The 20640-nt window shown below is 43.0% G+C and overlaps 1 protein-coding gene across 1 annotated transcript in view; it reads left to right on the top strand.

The window, feature by feature from the left end:
* Positions 1–20640, top strand: part of LOC121560083 (bone morphogenetic protein receptor type-2-like) — a gene marked incomplete at its 3' end in the record, with an annotated part of 129182 nt that overhangs the window by 22091 nt on the left and 86451 nt on the right. The window lies entirely within an intron of this gene.

Below are 20640 nucleotides of genomic sequence, written 5' to 3'. Positions count from 1 at the left end.
CCCATCTCTTTTCTCTATCCCATCTCTTTCTCTATCCCATCTCTTTCTCTATCCCATCTCTTTCTATCCATCTCTTTCTCTATCCCATCTCTTTCTATCCATCTCTTTCTCTATCCCATCTCTATCCCATCTCTTTCTCTATCCCATCTCTTTCTCTATCCCATCTCTTTCTCTATCCCATCTCTTTCTTCTATCCCATCTCTTTCTCTTATCCCATCTCTTTCTCTATCCCATCTCTTTCTCTATCCCATCTCTTTCTCTATCCCATCTCTTTCTCTATCCCATCTCTTTCTTCTATCCCATCTCTTTCTCTATCCCATCTCTTTCTCTATCCCATCTCTTTCTTATCTCCATCTCTTTCTCTATCCCATCTCTTTCTCTATCCCATCTCTTTCTCTATCCCATCTCTTTCTCTATCCCATCTCTTTCTCTATCCCATCTCTTTCTCTATCCCATCTCTTTCTCCTATCCCATCTCTTTCTCATCCCATCTCTTTCTCTATCCCATCTCTTTCTCTATCCCATCTCTTTCTCTATCCATCTCTTTCTCTATCCCCCCATCTCTTTCTCTATCCCATCTCTTTCTCTATCCCATCTCTTTCTCTATCCCATCTCTTTCTCTATCCCATCTCTTTCTCTATCCCATCTCTTTCTCTATCCCATCTCTTTCTCTATCCCATCTCTTTCTCTATCCCATCTCTTTCTCTCCCATCTCTTTCTCTATCCCATCTTTCTCTATCCCATCTCTTTCTCTATCCCATCTCTCCTATCCCATCTCTTTCTCATCCCATCTCTTTCTCTATCCCATCTCTTTCCTCTATCCCATCTCTTTCTATCCCATCTCTTTCTCTATCCCATCTCTTTCTCTATCCCATCTCTTCTCCCCTATCCATTCCTCTTTCTCTATCCCATCTCTTTCTCTATCCCATCTCTTTTCTCTACCCCATCTCTTTAGACTCTCTCTATCCCATCTCTTTCTCTATCCTATCTTTCTTTCTCTATCTATCTCTTTCTCTATCATCTCTTTCTCTATCCCATCTTTTCTCTATCCCATCTCTTTCTCTATCCCGATCTCTTTCTCTATCCCATCTCTTTCTCTATCCCATCTCTTTTTCTCTATCCATCTCTTTCTCTATCCCAATCTCTTTCTCTATCCCATCTCTCTTCTCTATCCCATCTCTTTCTCTATCCCATCTCTCTCTCTATCCATCTCTTTCTCATCCCATCTCTTTCTCTATCCCATCTCTTTTCTCTATCCATCTCTTTCTCTATCCCATCTCTTTCTCTATCCCATCTCTTTCTCTATCCATCTCTTTCTCTATATCCCATCTCTTTCTATCTCATCTCTTCTCTATCCCATCTCTTTCTCTATCCCATCTCTTTCTCTATCCCATCTCTTTCTATCCCTTCCATCCACTCTTTCTCATCCATCTCTTCTCTATCCATCTCTTCTCTATCCATCTCTTTTCTCCTATCCATCTCTTCTCTCTATCCCATCTCTTTCTCTATCCCATCTCTTCTCTATCCCATCTCTCTTTCTATCCTCATCTTTCTCTATCCCATCTCTTTCTCTATCCCATCTCTTTCTCATCCCATCTCTTTCTCTATCCCATCTCTTTTCTATCCCATCTCTTTTTCTATCCATCTCTTTTCTCTATCCCAATCTTTTTCTCTATCCCATCTCTTTCTCTATCCCATCTCTTTCTCTATCCCATCTCTTTCTCTATCCCATCTCTTCTTTCTTCTATCCGATCTCTTTCTCTATCCCATCTCTTCCATCTCTATCTCCATCTCTTCCTCTCTTCTCATCTCTCTTTCTCTATCCCATCTCTTTTTCTCTATCCCATCTCTTTCTCTATCCCATCTCTTTCTCTCCCCATCTCTTTCTCTATCCCATCTCTTTCTCTATCCCATCTCTTTCTCTATCCCATCTCTTTCTCTATCATCTCTTATCTCTATCCCTCTTTCTCTATCCCATCTCTTTCTCTCTCATCTCTTTCTCTATCCCATCTCTTTCTCCTCATCTCTTTCTCTATCCCATCTCTCTTCTCTATCCATCTCTTCTCTATCATTTTTTTATTTCATCTCTTCTATCCCATCTCTTTCTCTATCCATCTTTCTCTATCCCATCTCTTTCTCTATCCCATCTTTTTCTATCCCATCTCTTTCTCGTCTCATCTCTCTCTATCCCATCTCTTTCTCTATCCCATCTCTTTTCTCTATCCCATCTCTTTCTATCCCATCTCTTTCTCTATCCATCTCTTTCTCTATCCCATCTCTTTCTCTATCCCATCTCTTTCTCTATCCCATCTCTTTTCTCATCCCATCTCTTTCTCTATCCCATCTCTTCTATCCCATCTCTTTCTCTCTCTTATCTCCATCTCTTTCTCTATCCATCTCTTTCTCTATCCCATCTCTTTCTCTATCCCATCTCTTTCTCTATCCCATCTCTTTCTCTATCCCATCTCTTTCTCTATCCATCTCTTTCTCATCCCATCTCTTTCTCTATCCCATCTCTTTCTCTCCCATCTCTTTCTATCCCATCTCTTTCTCTATCCCAATCTCCTTTTCTCTATCCCATCTCTCTCTCTCTATCTCTTTCTCCCTCTTTCTCTATCCCATCTCTTTTCTCTATCCCATCTCTTCTCTATCCCATCTCTTTCTCTATCCCATCTCTTTCTCTATCCCATCTCTTTCTCTATCCCATCTCTTTCTCTATCCCATCTCTTTCTCTATCCCATCTCTTTCTCTATCCCATCTCTTTCTCCGTCTCTATCTCCTTTCTCTCTATCTCTTTCTGTCGTCTCTTTCTATCCCATCTCCTTTCTCCTCTATCCCATCTCTTTTCTCATCCCATCTCTTTCTCTATCCCATCTCTTTCTCTATCCCATCCTCTTTCTCTATCCCATCTCTTTCTCTATCCCATCTCTTTCTCCTACCCCATCTCTTCTCTATGTCTTTCTCTATCCCATCTCTTTCTCTATCCCATCTCTTTCTCTATCCCATCTTTTTCTATCCCATCTTTTTCTATCCCATCTCTTTCTCCCCCGATCTCTTTCTCTCCCATCTCTTTCTCTATCCCATCTCTTTTTTCTCTATCCCATCTCTTTCTCTATCCCAATCTCTTTCTATCTCATCTCTTTCTCTATCCCATCTCTTTCTCTCTATCCCATCTCTTTCTCTATCCCATCTCTTTCTATCCCATCTCTTTCTCTATCCCATCTCTTTCATCCCATCTCTTTTCTCTATCCCATCTCTTCTCTATCCCATCTCTTTCTCTATCCCATCTCTTTCTCTATCCCATCTCTTTTCCTCTATCCCATCTCTTTCTCTATCCCATCTCTTTCTCTGTCCATCTCTATCCCATCTCTTTCTATCCATCTCTTTTCATATCCCATCTTTCTCTATCCCATCTGTTTCTCTATCCCATCTCTTTCTCATCCCATCTCTTTCTCTCCCATCTCTTTCTCTATCCCATCTCTTTCTCTATCCCATCTCTTTTCTCTATCCCATCTCTTTCTCTATCCCATCTTTCTCTCTCTTTCTCTATCCCATCTCTTCTCTATCCCATCTCTTTCTCTATCCCATCTCTTTCTCTATCTCCATCTCTTTCTCTATCCCATCTTTCTCTATCCCATCTCTTTTCTCTATCTTCTTTCTCTATCCCATCTCTTTTCTATCCATCTCTTTCTCTCATGTCTCTTTCTCTGTATCATCTTTCTCTATCCCATCTCTTTCTATCCCATCTCTTTTCTCTACTTCCCATCTCTTTCTCTATCCCATCTCTTTCTCTATCCCATCTCTTTCTCTATCCCATCTCTCTCTATCCCATCTCTTCTCTTATCCCATCTCTTTCTCCCATCTCTTTCTCATCCCGATCTCTTTCTCTTCATCCCATCTCTTTCTCTATCCCATCTCTTTCTCTATCCCATCTCTTCTCTACTCCCATCTCTTTTCTCATCCCATCTCTTTCTCCCTATCCCATCTCTTTTCTCTATCCCATCTCTTTCTATCCCATCTCTTTCTATCCCATCTCTTTCTATCCTCATCTCTTTCTCTATCCATCTTTCTCTCCCATCTCTTCTCTATCCCATCTCTTTCTATCCGATCTCTTTCTCTATCACATTTCTACTCCCATCTCTTCTCTCATCCCATCTCTTTCTCTTCACCGATCTCTTTCGACCGATCTCTTTCTCTATCCCATCTCTTTCTCTATCCCATCTCTTTCTCTATCCCATCTCTTTCTCTATCCCATCTCTTTCTCTATCCCATCTCTTTCTCTATCCCATCTCTTTTCTCTATCCCATCTCTTTCTCTATCCCATCTCTTTCTCTATCCCATCTTTCTCTATCCCATCTTTCTCTCATCTCTTTCTCTATCCCATCTCTTTCTATCCCATCTCTTTCTCTATCCCATCTCTTCTCTATCCCATCTCTTTCTCTATCCCATCTCTTTCTCTATCCCATCTCTTTCTCTATCCCATCTCTTTCTCTTATCCCCCATCTCTTTCTCTATCCCATCTCTTTCTCTATCCCATCTCTTTCTCTTCATCCCATCTCTTTCTCTATCTCCCCATCTCTTTCTCTATCCCATCTCTTTCTCTTATCCCATCTCTTTCTCTCTCCATCTCTTTCTATCCCATCTCTTTCTCTTATCCCATCTCTTTCTCTATCCCATCTCTTCTCTACTCCCATCTCTTCTACTCATCTCTTTCTCTATCCCATCTCTTTCTCTCTCTCCATCTCTTTCTCTATCTCCATCTCTTTCTCTATCTCATCTCTTTCTCTATCCCATCTCTTTCTCTCATCCCATCTCTTTCTCTATCCCAATCTCTTCTCTATCACATCTCTTTCTCTATCCCATCTCTTTCTATCCCATCTCTTTCTCTATCCCATCTCTTTCTCTATCCCATCTCTTTCTCTATCCCATCTCTTTCTCTATCCATCTCTTTTCTCTATCCCATCTCTTTCTCATCCATCTTCTTTCTCTATCCCATCTCTTTCTCTATCCCATCTCTTTCTCTATCCCATCTCTTTCTCTATCCCATCTCTTTCTCTATCCCATCTCTTTCTCTATCCCATCTCTTTCTCTATCCCATCTCTTTCTCTATCGCTATCCTCTTTCTCTATCCCATCTCTTTCTCTATCCCATCTCTTTCTCTCATCCACTTACTCTCTATCCCATCTTCTTTTCTATCCCATCTCTTTCTCTTCATCCATCTCTTCTCCATCCCATCTCTTTCTCTCTCCGATTTCATCCCTCTTTCTCTATCCCATCTCTTTCTCTATCCCATCTCTTTTCTATCCCATCTCTTTCTCTATCCCATCTCTTTCTCTATCCCATCTCTTTCTCTATCCCATCTCTTTCTCTATCCCATCTCTTTCTCTATCCCATCTCTTCTCTATCCCATCTCTTTCTCTATCCCCCATCTCTTTCCTCTCATCCCATCTCTTTCTCTATCTCCATCTCTTTCTCTATCCCATCTCTTTCTCTATCCCATCTCTTTCTCTATCCCATCTCTTTCTATCCCCATCTCTTTCTCTATCCCATCTCTTCCTCTATCCCATCTCTTTCTCTATCCTCATCTCTTTCTCTCCCGATCTCTTTCTCTATCCATCTCTTTCTCCTATTCGAAATTCCTCTTTCTCTATCCATCTCTCTTTCTCCTATCCATATACCCATCATCATCCTCTTTCTCATCCCATCTTTTATCCCATAAATCTCTTTCTCTATCCATCTCTTTTCTCTATCCCATCTCTTTCTCTATCCTATCTCTTTCTCTATCCCATTCTCTTTCTCTATCATCGTCTTTCTCACTCCATCTCTTTCTCTATTTCCCATCTCTTTCTCTTCCGATCTCTTTCTCTATCCCATCTCTTTCTCTATCCCATCTCTTTCTCCGCTCTTCCCATCCATTCATTTTCTCTATCCCATCTCTTTCTCTGTCATCTCTACTTATATATTCTCTCTTTAGTCTATCTTCTCTTATCTGTCCCATCTTTTTAACCAGTCTCTTTCTCTTCACGTCAACTTTTCTGTCCGTGTAACTTTTCTAGTCAAACTTTTTCTTTTCCACTTCTGTCTATATCCCTCTTTCCACGTTACTTTTTTCTGTCATGTTCTATATTTTCCAGTCTAACTTTTTTATCATTCATCTTTTAGTTCATCTCTTCTCTGTCTATCTCTTTCTCTAGTCCATCTTTCCTCTATCAATCATCTTTCTCTTTCCTCTTGTCTATCTTCTCTTTCTCTATCATCTCTTTCTTCTATCATCTCTTTCTCTAGTCCATCTCTTTCTCTGTCCATCTCTTTCTCTAGTCCATCTCTTTCTCCAGTCTCATATTTCTTTCTTTCTTCAGTCTCTTCTTTTACAGTTCAATATAACTTTACAGCGCTTATTACATTATCTCAGTATATTATCTGTCTAATATAACATCTGTCACGTATAGCATATTTTTTAATAAATATAATATGCTTCATTCTTTTTATTATCAGTTTAACATTCTTCAATATCAGTGATCTCTTTCTCTGTCATCTTGCTTTTTCTTCTGTTCATCTTTCTCTAGCTCCATCTCTTTTCCTCTATCCACCATCTATTTTCTCCAGCTCATCTCTTTCTCTAGTCGCATCTCTCTCTATCCCATCTCTTTCTCTATGCCATCTCTTTCTCTATCCTTCTCTTTCTCTATCATCTCTTTCTCTATCCCCATCTCTTTCTCTCATCCCGTCTCTTTCCCGTCATCCCAGATCTCTCTCATGTTTTTCTCTGTCCATCTCTTTCTATCTATCCATCTCTTTCTCTGTCCATCTCTTTCTCTGTCCATCTCTTTCTCTATCCCCATCTCTTTCTCCTCCATCTCTTTCTCCTCTACCCACTCTCTTCTCTGTCCCATCTCTTTTCTCCTGCTCCCATCTCTTTTCTCTATCCCATCTCTTTCTCTATCCCATCTCTTTCTCTAGTCCATCTCTTTCTCTATCTTCATCTCTTTCCTTCTCTCCATCTCTTTTCTCTATCCCATCATCTTTTCTCTCCCATCTCTTTCTCTATCCATCTCTTTTCTCCCTGTCCATCTCTTTCTCTTCCATCCCATCTCTTTTCTCTATCCCCATCTCTTTCTCTACTTCCATCTCTTTCTCTAGCCCATCTCTTTCTCTTCCATCTTCCATCTCTTTCTCTATCCCCATCTCTTTCAGTCTGTCCCATCTCTTTCTCTATCCATCTCTTCTCTATCCCATCTCTTTCTCTGTCCGATCTCTTTTTCTCTGTCCATCATCTCTTCTCTCCAGCCCTCTCTTTCCTCTTTCCCCATCTCTTTCTCTGTCGATCTCTTCCAGTTTCTCTTTTCTCTTTCTTCTAGCCTCCCATCTCTTTCTCTATCCGATCTCTTTCTCTAGCCTCCATCTCTTTCTCTCCAGCTCCATTCTTTCTTCCCAGCTCATCTTTCTCTAGTCTCTCTTCTCTGCTCTTTCTCCAGCCCCATCTCTTTCTCTATCCTCATCTCTTTCTCTATCCCATCTCTTTCTCTCATCCCCATCTCTTCATCTATCCCAGTCTCTTTCTCTTTCCAGTCTCTTTTTCTCTGTCATCTCTCTTTTCTCTATCCCATCCTCTTTCTCAGCCCCCATCTCTTTCTCTATCCCATCTTTCTCTATCCCATCTCTTTCTCTCAGCCCATCTCTTTTTATCCCATCTCTTTCCATCCCATCTCTTTCTCCCGTCCCATCTCTTTTCTCTAGCTCCATCTCTTTCTCCGCCCGTATCTCTTTCTCTATCCTCCATCTCTTTCTCTATCCCGATCTCTTCTCTCATCCCATCTTTCTCTTCCTTCTCTTTCTCCTCATCCTTTCTGTCATCTCTTTCTCTTCATCCAGTCTCTTTCTCTAGTCCATCTCTTTTCTCTATCCCATCTCTTTCTCTATCCCATCTCTTTCTCTAGCTCATCTCTTTCTCTATCCCATCTCTTTCTACTACTCCATCTCTTTCTCTTTCATCTCTTTCTCATACATCTCTTTCTCTATCCCATCTCTTCTCTATCCCATCTCTTTCTCTACTCCATCTCTTTTTCTATCCCATCTCTTCTCTATCCCATCTGCTTTTTTCTATCTTCCATCTCTTTCTCTATCCCATCTCTTTCTCTCATCTCTTTTCTTCTATCCATCTCTTTTCTCTATCCCATCTCTTTTCTCTATCCCATCTCTTTTCTCTAGTCTCACATCTCTTTCTCTTCCATATACCTCTTTCTCTCTCCATCTCTTTCTCTATCCATCTTTCTTCTATCCCATCTCTTTCTCTGTCCATCTCTTTCTATCACCATCTCTTTCTCTATCCCATCTCTTTCTCTAGCCTCCATCTCTTTCTCTCTCCCATCTCTTTCTCTCATCCCATCTCTTTCTCTATCCCATCTCTTTCTCTGCTCTATCTCTTTCTCTTCTCCATCTCTTTTTCTCTATCCCATCTTTCTCTAGTCATCTCTTTCTCTATCCCACCTCTTTCTCTATCCCACCTCTTTCTCTATCCCACCTCTTTCTCTATCCCACCTATTTCTCTATCCCATCTCTTTCTCTATCCCATCTCTTTCTCTATCCCCATCTCTTTCTCTGTCCCATCTTTCTCTGTCCATCTCTTCTCTATCCCATCTCTTTCTCATTCCCCATCTCTTCACCCATCTCTTCTATCCCATCTCTCTTTCTCTCTTCATCTCTTCTCTAGCTCATCTCTTTCTCTGTCCATCTCTTTCTCTCTCATCTCTTCTCCATCTCTCTCTCTATCCACTTCTCTTCTCATCCCATCTCTTTCTCCTGTCCATCCATCTTTTCTACCCCGTCTCTTCTCTAGTCCCATCTCTTTCTCTGTCTAGCTCTCCTTTCTCTCTCCATCTCTTATTTTAGTCATCTCTTTCTCTGTCCCATCTTTCTTTCTCTATCCCATCTCTTTCTCCTATCCCATCTCTTTCTCTATCCTTCTCTTTCTCTATCCCATCTCTTTCTCTAGTCCATCTCTTTCTCTATCCCATCTCTTTTCTCTAGCTCATCTCTTTCTCTATCCCATCTCTTTCTAGCTCACTCTCTTTCTCTTCCCATCTCTTTCTCTATCCCATCTCTTTCTCCTTGTCCATCTCTTTCTCTATCCCATCTCTTTCTCTATCATCTCTTTCCTCTATCCCATCTCTTTCTCTATCCCATCTCTTTCTCTAGTCCATCTTTCTCATCATCTCTTCTCTATCCCATCTCTTTCTCTATCATCTCTTTCTATCCATCTCTTTCTCTATCCCATCTCTTTCTCTGTCCATCTCTTTTTCTCTGTCCCCTTCTTTCTCCTCTCCTCTCTCTCATCTCCATCTCTTTCTCTATCCCATCTCTTTTCTTCTATCCCATCTCTTTCTCTCCCATCTCTTTCTCTGCTCATCTCTTTCTCTATCCCATCTCTTTCTCTCTCCATCTCTTTCTCTATCCCATCTCTTTCTCTATATCTCTTCTCTATCCATCTTTCTTTCGCCATCATCTCTTTCTCTCTCACATCTCTTTCTCTATCCCCTTCTCCTTCTATCCTCATCTCTCTATCTCATCTTCTCTAGCTATCCCATCTCTTTCTCTATCCCATCTCTTTTCTCTGTCCCATCTCTTTCTCTATCATCTCTCTGCTCCATCTCTTTCTCTCTAGCCCTCTTTGCCCATCTCTTTCTCTAGCTCATCTCTTTCCAGCCCATCTTTCTCTCTAGCCTCATCTCTTTCTCCTAGCCTCATCTCTTTCTCTAGCCATCTCTTTCTCTAGCCCATCTCTTTCTCTATCCCTTTTTCTCCCATCTCTTTCTCCAGCCCATCTCTTTCTCTAGCCCATCTCTTTTTCTAGCCCATCTCTTTCTCTAGCCCATCTCTTTTCTCTAGCCCATCTCTTTCTCTACTCCATCTCTTTCTCTAGCCCATCTCTTTCTCTGCCCATCTCTTTCTCCTAGCCCATCTCTTTCTCTAGCCCATCTCTTTTCTCTAGCCATCTCTTTCTCTCGCCCTCTCTCTTTCTCTAGCCCCATCTCTTTCTCTTAGCCCATCTCTTTCTCTAGCTCCATCTCTTTCTCTCTAGCCCATCTCTTTCTCTAGTCCCATCTCTTTCTCTAGCCCATCTCTTTCTCTATCCCATCTCTTTCTCTAGCCTCATCTCTCTTTCCTCTATCCCATCTCTTTCTCAGCTTCCATCTCTTTCTCCAGCCCATCTCTTTCTCCACCCATCTCTTTCTCTAGCCCATCTCTTTCTCAGCCCATCTTCTAGCCCATCTCTTTCTTCTCAGCTCCATCTCTTTCTCAGCCCATCTCTTCTCTTCTCTTTCTCAGCCCATCTCTTTCTCAGCCCATCTCTTCTCTCATTTGAGCCCCTTCTCTTTCTCAGCCATCTCTTTCTCAGCCCCATCTCTTCTCCCAGCCATCTCTTTCTCAGCCCATCTCTTTCTCAGCCCATCTCTTTCTCAGCCCATCTCTTTCTCCAGCCCATCTCTTTCTCAGCCCATCTCTTTCTCCAAGCCCATCTCTTTCTCAGCCATCTCTTTCTCAGCCCATCTCTTTCTCCAGCCCGATCTCTTTCTCAGCCCATCTCTTTCTCCAGCCCATCTCTTTCTCAGCCCATCTCTTTCTCCAGCCCACTCTCTTTCTCCCATCTCTTTCCAGCCCATCTCTTTCTCTAGCCCATCTCTTTCTCCAGCCCATCTCTCTTTCTCAGCCCATCTCTTTCTCTAGCCCATCTCTTTCTCCAGCCCATCTCTTTCTCCAGCCCATCTCTTTCTCAGCCGCATCTCTTTCTCCAGCCCATCTCTTTCTCCAGCCCATCTCTTTCTCTAGCCCATCTCTTTCTCAGCCCTCTCTTTCCCCAGCCCATCTCTTTCTCAGCCCATCTCTTTCTCCAGCCCATCTCTTTCTCCAGCCCATCTCTTTCTCCAGCCCATCTCTTTCTCCAGCCCATCTCTTTCTCCAGCCCATCTCTTTCTCCAGCCCATCTCTTTCTCCAGCCCATCTCTTTCTCCAGCCCATCTCTTTCTCCAGCCCATCTCTTTCTCCAGCCCATCTCTTTCTCCAGCCCATCTCTTTCTCCAGCCCATCTCTTTCTCCAGCCCATCTCTTTCTCAGCCCATCTCTTTCTCTAGCCCATCTCTTTCTCAGCCCATCTCTTTCTCTCCAGCCCATCTCTTTCTCCAGCCCATCTCTTTCTCCAGCCCATCTCTTTCTCCAGCCCATCTCTTTCTCCAGCCCATCTCTTTCTCCAGCCCATCTCTTTCTCTAGCCCATCTCTTTCTCTAGCCCATCTCTTTCTCTAGCCCATCTCTTTCTCTAAGCCCATCTCTTTCTCAGCCCATCTCTTTCTCAGCCCATCTCTTTCTCCAGCCCATCTCTTTCTCAGCCCATCTCTTTCTCAGCCCATCTCTTTCTCTAGCCCATCTCTTTCTCTCAGCCCATCTCTTTCTCTAGCCCATCTCTTTCTCTAGCCCATCTCTTTCTCTAGCCCATCTCTTTCTCTAGCCCATCTCTTTCTCTAGCCCATCTCTTTCTCTAGCCCATCTCTTTCTCTAGCCCATCTCTTTCTCTAGCCCATCTCTTTCTCTAGCCCATCTCTTTCTCTAGCCCATCTCTTTCTCTAGCCCATCTCTTTCTCTAGCCCATCTCTTTCTCTAGCCCATCTCTTTCTCTAGCCCATCTCTTTCTCTAGCCCATCTCTTTCTCTAGCCCATCTCTTTCTCTAGCCCATCTCTTTCTCTAGCCCATCTCTTTCTCTAGCCCATCTCTTTCTCTAGCCCATCTCTTTCTCTAGCCCTCTCTTTCTCTAGGGCCCATCTCTTTCTCTAGCCCATCTCTTTCTCTAGCCCATCTCTTTCTCTAGCCCATCTCTTTCTCAGCCCCATCTCTTTCTCTAGCCCATCTCTTTCTCTAGCCCATCTCTTTCTCTAGCCCATCTCTTTCTCTAGCCCATCTCTTTCTCTAGCCCATCTCTTTTCTCTAGCCCATCTCTTTCTCTAGCCAGTCTCTTTCTCTAGCCCATCTCTTTCTCTAGCCCATCTCTTTCTCAGCCCATCTCTTTTCTCAGCCCCATCTCTTTCTCTAGCCCATCTCTTTCTCAGCCCATCTCTTTCTCAGCCCATCTCTTTCTCAGCCCATCTCTTTCTCCAGCCCATCTCTTTCTCTAGCCTCATCTCTTTCTCTCAGCCCATCTCTTTCTCCAGCCCATCTCTTTCTCTCAGCCCATCTCTTTCTCCAGCCCATCTCTTTCTCAGCCCATCTCTTTCTCCAGCCCATCTCTTTCTCAGCCCATCTCTTTCTCCAGCCCATCTCTTTCTCTTCAGCCCATCTCTTTCTCCAGCCCATCTCTCTTTCTCCAGCCCATCTCTTTCTCTAGCCCATCTCTTTCTCCAGCCCATCTTTTCTCAGCCCATCTCTTTCTCCAGCCCATCTCTTTCTCTAGCCCATCTCTTTCTCAGCCCATCTCTTTCTCCAGCCCATCTCTTTCTCAGCCCATCTCTTTCTCATCCCATCTCTTTCTCCAGCCCATCTCTTTCTCTAGCCCATCTCTTTCTCCTAGCCCATCTCTTTCTCAGCCCATCTCTTTCTCCAGCCCATCTCTTTCTCCAGCCCATCTCTTTCTCCAGCCCATCTCTTTCTCCAGCCCATCTCTTTCTCCAGCCCATCTCTTTCTCCAGCCCATCTCTTTCTCCAGCCCATCTCTTTCTCCAGCCCATCTCTTTCTCCAGCCCATCTCTTTCTCCTCCCCATCTCTTTCTCCAGCCCATCTCTTTCTCCATCCCATCTCTTTCTCCATCCCATCTCTTTCTCCAGTCCATCTCTTTCTCCAGTCCATCTCTTTCTCCAGTCCATCTCTTTCTCCAGTCCATCTCTTTCTCCAGTCCATCTCTTTCTCCAGTCCATCTCTTTCTCCAGTCCATCTCTTTCTCCAGTCCATCTCTTTCTCCTCCCAGTCTCTTTCTCCATCCCATCTCTTTCTCCATCCCATCTCTTTCTCCACTCCCATCTCTTTCTCCAGTCCCATCTCTTTTCTCCATCCCATCTCTTTCTCCATCCCATCTCTTTCTCCATCCCATCTCTTTCTCCATCCCATCTCTTTCTCCATCCCATCTCTTTCTCCATCCCATCTCTTTCTCCATCCCATCTCTTTCTCCATCCCATCTCTTTCTCCATCCCATCTCTTTCTCCATCCCATCTCTTTCTCCATCCCATCTCTTTCTCCATCCCATCTCTTTCTCCATCCCATCTCTTTCTCCATCCCATCTCTTTCTCCATCCCATCTCTTTCTCATCCCTCTCTTTCTCCAGTCCCATCTCTTTCTCCATCCCATCTCTTTCTCCAGTCCCATCTCTTTCTCCATCCATCTCTTTCTCCATCCCCATCTCTTTTCTCCAGTCCCATCTCTTTCTCCGTCCCATCTCTTTCCTCCAGTCCCATCTCTTTCTCCATCCCATCTCTTTCTCCATTCCATCTCTTTCTCCATCCCATCTCTTTCTCCATCCCATCTCTTTCTCCAGTCCCATCTCTTTCTCCAGTCCCATCTCTTTCTCCATCTCTTTCTCCAGTCCATCTTTTTCCCATCCATCTCTTTCTCCATCCCATCTCTTTCTCCATCCCATCTCTTTCTCCATCCCATCTCTTTCTCCAGTCCCATCTCTTTCTCCAGTCCCATCTCTTTCTCCAGTCCCATCTCTTTCTCCAGTCCCATCTCTTTCTCCAGTCCCATCTCTTTCTCCAGTCCCATCTCTTTCTCCAGTCCCATCTCTTTCTCCAGTCCCATCTCTTTCTCCATCCATTCATCTCTTTCTCCAGTCCATCTCTTTCTCCAGTCCATCTCTTTCTCCAGTCCATCTCTTTCTCCAGTCCATCTCTTTCTCCAGTCCCTCTCTTTCTCCAGTCCATCTCTTTCTCCAGTCCCATCTCTTTCTCCAGTCCCATCTCTTTCTCCATCCATCTCTCTCCATCATCTCTTTCTCCATCCATTCTTCTCTTCTTCTCCAGTCTCTTTTCTCCAGTCCCATCTCTTTTCTCCATCCCATCTCTTTCTCCTTCCCATCTCTTTCTCCATCCCATCTCTTTCTCCATCCCATCTCTTTCTCCATCCCATCTCTTTCTCCATCCCATCTCTTTCTCCATCCCATCTCTTTCTCCATCCCATCTCTTTCTCCATCCCATCTCTTTCTCCATCCCATCTCTTTCTCCCAGTCCCATCTCTTTCTCCATCCCATCTCTTTCTCCAGTCCCATCTCTTTCTCACATCTCTCTCCATCTCTTTCTCCAGTCCCATCTCTTTCTCCAGTCCCATCTCTTTCTCCAGTCCCATCTCTTTCTCCAGTCCCATCTCTTTCTCCAGTCCCATCTCTTTCTCTAGTCCCATCTCTTTCTCCAGTCCCATCTCTTTCTCCAGTCCCATCTCTTTCTCCATCCCATCTCTTTCTCCATCCCATCTCTTTCTCCATCCCATCTCTTTCTCCATCCCATCTCTTTCTCCATCCCATCTCTTTCTCCATCCCATCTCTTTCTCCAGTCCCATCTCTTTCTCCATCCCATCTCTTTCTCCAGTCCCATCTCTTTCTCCATCCCATCTCTTTCTCCATCCCATCTCTTTCTCCATCCCATCTCTTTCTCCATCCCATCTCTTTCTCCATCCCATCTCTTTCTCCATCCCATCTCTTTCTCCATCCCATCTCTTTCTCCATCCCATCTCTTTCTCCATCCCATCTCTTTCTCTTCAGTCCCATCTCTTTCTCACCATCCCATCTCTTTCTCCATCCCATCTCTTTCTCCAATCCTCCATCTCTTTCTCCATCCCATCTCTTTCTCCATCTCTTTTCCATCTCTTTCTCTATCCCATCTCTTTCTCTAGTCCCATCTCTTTCTCTAGTCCCATCTCTTTCTCTAGTCCCATCTCTTTCTCTAGTCCCATCTCTTTCTCTAGTCCCATCTCTTTCTCTAGTCCCATCTCTTTCTCTAGTCCCATCTCTTTCTCTAGTCCCATCTCTTTCTCTAGTCCCATCTCTTTCTCTAGTCCCATCTCTTTCTCTAGTCCCACCTCTTTCTCTATCCCTCCTCTTTCTCTATCCCACCTCTTTCTCTATCCCACCTCTTTCTCTATCCCACCTCTTTCTCTATCCCACCTCTTTCTCTATCCCACCTCTTTCTCTATCCCACCTCTTTCTCTATCCCACCTCTTTCTCTATCCCACCTCTTTCTCTATCCCACCTCTTTCTCTATCCCACCTCTTTCTCTATCCCACCTCTTTCTCTATCCCACCTCTTTCTCTATCCCACCTCTTTCTCTATCCCACCTCTTTCTCTATCCCACCTCTTTCTCTATCCCATCTCTTTCTCTATCCCATCTCTTTCTCTATCCCATCTCTTTCTCTAGTCCCATCTCTTTCTCTATCCCATCTCTTTCTCTATCCCATCTCTTTTTTCTCTATCCCATCTCTTTCTCTATCCCATCTCTTTCTCTAGTCCCATCTCTTTCTCTATCTCTTTTCCATCTCTTTCTCTAGTCCCATCTCTTTCTCTCTATCCCATCTCTTTCTCTATCCCATCTCTTTCTCTATCCCATCTCTTTCTCTAGTCCCATCTCTTTCTCTATCCCATCTCTTTCTCTATCCCATCTCTTTCTCTATCCTCTCTTTCTCTAGTCCCATCTCTTTCTCCTATCCCATCTCTTTCTCCTAGTCCCATCTCTTTCTCTATCCCCATCTCTTTCTCTATCCCATCTCTTTCTCTATCCCATCTCTTTCTCTATCCTTCTCCATCTCTTTCTCTAGTCCCATCTCTTTCTCTATCCCATCTCTTTCTCTATCCCATCTCTCTTCTCTAGTCCCATCTCTCTCTCTAGTCCCATCTCTCTCTTCTCTAGTCCCATCTCTTTCTCTATCCCATCTCTTTCTCTCTATCCCATCTCTTTCTCTCTAGTCCCATCTCTTTCTCTATCCCATCTCTTTCTCTATCCCATCTCTTTCTCTATCCCATCTCTTTCTCTCTCCATCTCTTTCTCTATCCCCCATCTCTTTCTCTATCCCATCTCTTTCTCTATCCCATCTCTTTCTCTATCCCATCTCTTTCTCTATCCCATCTCTTTCTCTATCCCATCTCTTTCTCTATCCCGATCTCTTTCTCTATCCCATCTCTTTCTCTCTCCATCTCTTTCTCTATCCCATCTCTTTCTCTATCCCATCTCTTTCTCTATCCCATCTCTTTCTCTATCCCATCTCTTTCTCTATCCCATCTCTTTCTCTATCCCATCTCTTTCTCTATCCCATCTCTTTCTCTATCCCATCTCTTTTCATCTCTCCATCTCTTTCTCTATCCCATCTCTTTCTCTATCCCATCTCTTTCTCTATCCCATCTCTTTCTCTACTCCCATCTCTTTCTCTATCCATCTCTTTCTCTATCCCATCTCTTTCTCTATCCCATCTCTTTCTTCTCTATCCCATCTCTTTCTCTATCCCATCTCTTTCTCATCCCATCTCTTTCTCTATCCCATCTCTTTCTCTATCCCATCTCTTTCTCTATCCCATCTCTTTCTCTATCCCATCTCTTTCTCTATCCCCATCTCTTTCTCTATCCCATCTCTTTCTCTATCCTCATCTCTTTCTCTATCCCATCTCTTTCTCTATCCCATCTCTTTCTCTCTCCCATCTCTTTCTCTCTCCCTTCTCTTTCTCTATCCCAGCTCTTTTCTCATCCCATCTCTTTCTCTATCCCATCTCTTTCTCTATCCCATCTCTTTCTCTATCCCATCTCTTTCTCTATCCCATCTCTTTCTCTATCCCATCTCTTTCTCTATCCCATCTCTTTCTCTATCCCATCTCTTTCTCTATCCCATCTCTTTCTCTATCCCATCTCTTTCTCCAGTCCATCTCTTTCTCCAGCCCATCTCTTTCTCCAGCCCATCTCTTTCTCTATCCCATCTCTTTCTCTATCCCATCTCTTTCTCTATCCCTCCTCTTTCTCTATCCCATCTCTTTCTCTATCCCATCTCTTTCTCTATCCCATCTCTTTCTCTATTCCATCTCTTTCTCTATCCAATCTCTATCCCATCTCTTTCTCTATTCCATCTCTTTCTCTATCCCATCTCTTTCTCTATCCCATCTCTTTCTCTATCCCATCTCTTTCTCTATCCCATCTCTTTCTCTATCCCATCTCTTTCTCTATCCCATCTCTTTCTCTATCCCATCTCTTTCTCTATCCCATCTCTTTCTCTATCCCATCTCTTTCTCTATCCCATCTCTTTCTCTATCCATCTCTTTCTCTATCCCATCTCTTTCTCTATCCCATCTCTTTCTCTCTCCCATCTCTTTCTCTATCCCATCTTTTCTCTACCTCTCTTTCTCTATCCCATCTCTTTCTCTTCCCATCTCTCTTCTCTATCCCATCTCTTTCTCTATCCCATCTCTTTCTCTATCCCATCTCTTTCTCTATCCCATCTCTTTCTCTATCCCATCTCTTTCTCTATCCCATCTCTTTCTCTATCCCATCTCTTTCTCTCTATCCCCATCTCTTTCTCTATCCCATCTCTTTCTCTATCTCTTTTCTCATCCCTCTCTTCTCTATATCCCATCTCTTTCTCTATCCATCTCTTTTCTCTATCCCATCTCTTCTCTCTATCCCATCTCTTTCTCTATCCCATCTCTTTCCTCTATCCCATCTCTTTCTCTATCCCATCTCTTTCTCTATCCCATCTCTTTCTCTCATCCCATCTCTTTCTCTATCCCATCTCTTTCTCTATCCCATCTCTTTCTCTATTATCCCATCTCTTTCTCTATCCCATCTCTTTCTCTATTCCATCTCTTTCTCTATCCCATCTCTTTCTCTATCCCATCTCTTTCTCTATCCCATCTCTTTCTCTATCCATCTCTTTCTCTATCTCCATCTCTTTCTCTATCCCATCTCTTTCTCTATCCCATCTCTTTCTCTATCCCATCTCTTTCTCTACTCCCATCTCTTTCTCTATCCCATCTCTTTCTCTATCCCATCTCTTTCTCTATCCCATCTCTTTCTCTATCCATCTCTTTCTCTATCCCATCTCTTTCTCTATCCCATCTCTTTCTTATCTTTCTCTATCCCATCTCTTTCTCTATCCCATCTCTTTCTCTATCCCATCTCTTTCTCCTATCCCATCTCTTTCTCTATCCCATCTCTTTCTCTATCCCATCTCTTTCTCTATCCCATCTCTTTCTCTATCCCATCTCTTTCTCTCTCCCATCTCTTTCTCTATCCACCTCTTTCTCTATCCCACCTCTTTCTCTATCCCATCTCTTTCTCTATCCCACCTCTTTCTCTATCCCACCTCTTTCTCTATCCCACCTCTTTCTCTATCCCACATCTCTTTCTCTATCCCATCTCTTTCTCTATCCCATCTCTTTCTCTATCCCATCTCTTTCTCTATCCCATCTCTTTCTCTATCCCATCTCTTTCTCTATCCCATCTCTTTCTCTATCCCATCTCTTTCTCTATCCCATCTCTTTCTCTATCCCATCTCTTTCTCTATCCCATCTCTTTCTCTATCCTCTTTCCCATCTCTTTCTCTATCCCATCTCTTTCTCTATCCTATCTCTTTCTCTATCCCATCTCTTTCTCTATCCCATCTCTTTCTCTATCTCTTTCTCTTTCTCTATCCCAATCTCTTTCTCTATCCCCATCTCTTTCTCTATCCCATCTCTTTCTCTATCCCATCTCTTTCTCTATCCCATCTCTTTCTCCTATCCCATCTCTTTCTCTATCCTCTCTTTCTCTATCATCTCTTTCTCTATCCCATCTCTTTCTCTATCCATCTCTTTCTATCCCATCTCTTTCTCTATCCACTCTTTCTCTATCCATCTCTTTCTCTATCCCATCTCTTTCTCTATCCCATCTCTTTCTCTATCCCATCTCTTTCTCTATCCCCATCTCTTTCTCTATCCCATCTCTTTCTCTATCCATCTCTTTCTCTATCCCATCTCTTTCTCTATCCCATCTCTTTCTCTATCCCATCTCTTTCTCTATCCATCTCTTTCTCTACTCCCATCTCTTTCTCTATCCCATCTCTTTCTCTATCCCATCTCTTTCTCTATCCATCTCTTTCTCTCTCCCCATCTCTTTCTCTATCCCATCTCTTTCTCTATCCCATCTCTTTCTCTATCCATCTCTTTCTCTATCCCATCTCTTTCTCTATCCCATCTCTTTCTCTATCCCATCTCTTTCTCTATCCTTTTCATCTCTTTCTCTATCCCATCTCTTTCTCTATCCCATCTCTTTCTCTCTCCCATCTCTTTCTCTATCCATCTCTTTCTCTATCCATCTCTTTCTCTATCCATCTCTTTCTCTATCCCATCTCTTTTCTATCCCATCTCTTTCTCTATCCCAATCTCTTTCTCTATCCCATCTCTTTCTCTATCCCATCTCTTTCTCTATCCCATCTCTTTCTCTATCCATCTCTTTCTCTATCCCATCTCTTTCTCTATCCCATCTCTTTCTCTATCCCATCTCTTTCTCTATCCCATCTCTTTCTCTATCCCATCTCTTTCTCTATCCCATCTCTTTCTCTATCCCATCTCTTTCTCTATCCCATCTCTTTCTCTATCCCATCTCTTTCTCTATCCCATCTCTTTCTCTATCCCATCTCTTTCTCTATCCCATCTCTTTCTCTATCCCATCTCTTCTTCTAGGCAGAGTTGCAAAGTAAAAGCCTTATCTCAGACTGGCCAATAAAAAGATAAGATTAAGATGGGGAATAGAACACAGACACTGGACAAAGATTGGAAAAAAGTGTTATGACACATCGGTTTGAGGTGTTCGATCCAAAAAAACATTTGTGAGAGCAACAAATGAAAAGATGCTTAGGAGTGCTTGATGCCATCTGTTAAGCCATGGTGGAGGCAATGTGATGGTCTGGGGGTTCTTTGGTGGTGGTAAAGTGGGAGATTTTACGGGTAAAGAGATCTTGAAGAAGAAGGTTAGCACTCCATTTTGCAACGCCATGCCATCCTTACGGCGCTTGTTTGACCATTTCCTCCTACAACGACAATGACCCAAACACAACTCCAAACTATGCAATAACTATTTGGAAGAAGCAGTCAGCTGGTATTCTGTCTATAATGGAGTGGCCAGCACAGTCACGGATATCAACCCTATTGAGTGTTGTGGGAGCTTGACCGTATAGTCGTGAAGTGCCCATCAAGCCAATCCAACTTGTGGGAAGTGCTTCAGGAACATGGGGTGAAATCTCTTCAGATTACCTCAACAAATTGACTACTAGAATGCCATCTGCAAACCTGTAATTGCTCAAATGGAGGATTATTTGGCCAGAGCAAAGTTTGAAGGACACAATTATTATTTCAATAAAAAATCATTATTTCTAACCTTGTCAATAACTACATTTCCTATTAATTTTGCTATATTTCCTATTCAAACTCATTTAATGTATGTTTTCATGGAAAACAAGGACATTTCTAAGTGACCTCAAACTTTTGAACGGTAGTGTATATACACACACACACACACACACATATACACACACACACACACATATACACACACACACACATATACACACACACATATATATACACACACACATATATATACACACACACATATACAGCTCTGGAAAAAATTAACAGACCACTGCAAAAATACAAGTTTCT

The sequence above is a fragment of the Coregonus clupeaformis genome, unplaced genomic scaffold (assembly GCF_020615455.1).
Source record: "Coregonus clupeaformis isolate EN_2021a unplaced genomic scaffold, ASM2061545v1 scaf1275, whole genome shotgun sequence".
Classification (NCBI taxonomy): Eukaryota; Metazoa; Chordata; class Actinopteri; order Salmoniformes; family Salmonidae; genus Coregonus; species Coregonus clupeaformis.
Note: the sequence above shows the minus strand (reverse complement) of the source record. Positions and strands in the feature narration are given on the sequence as shown.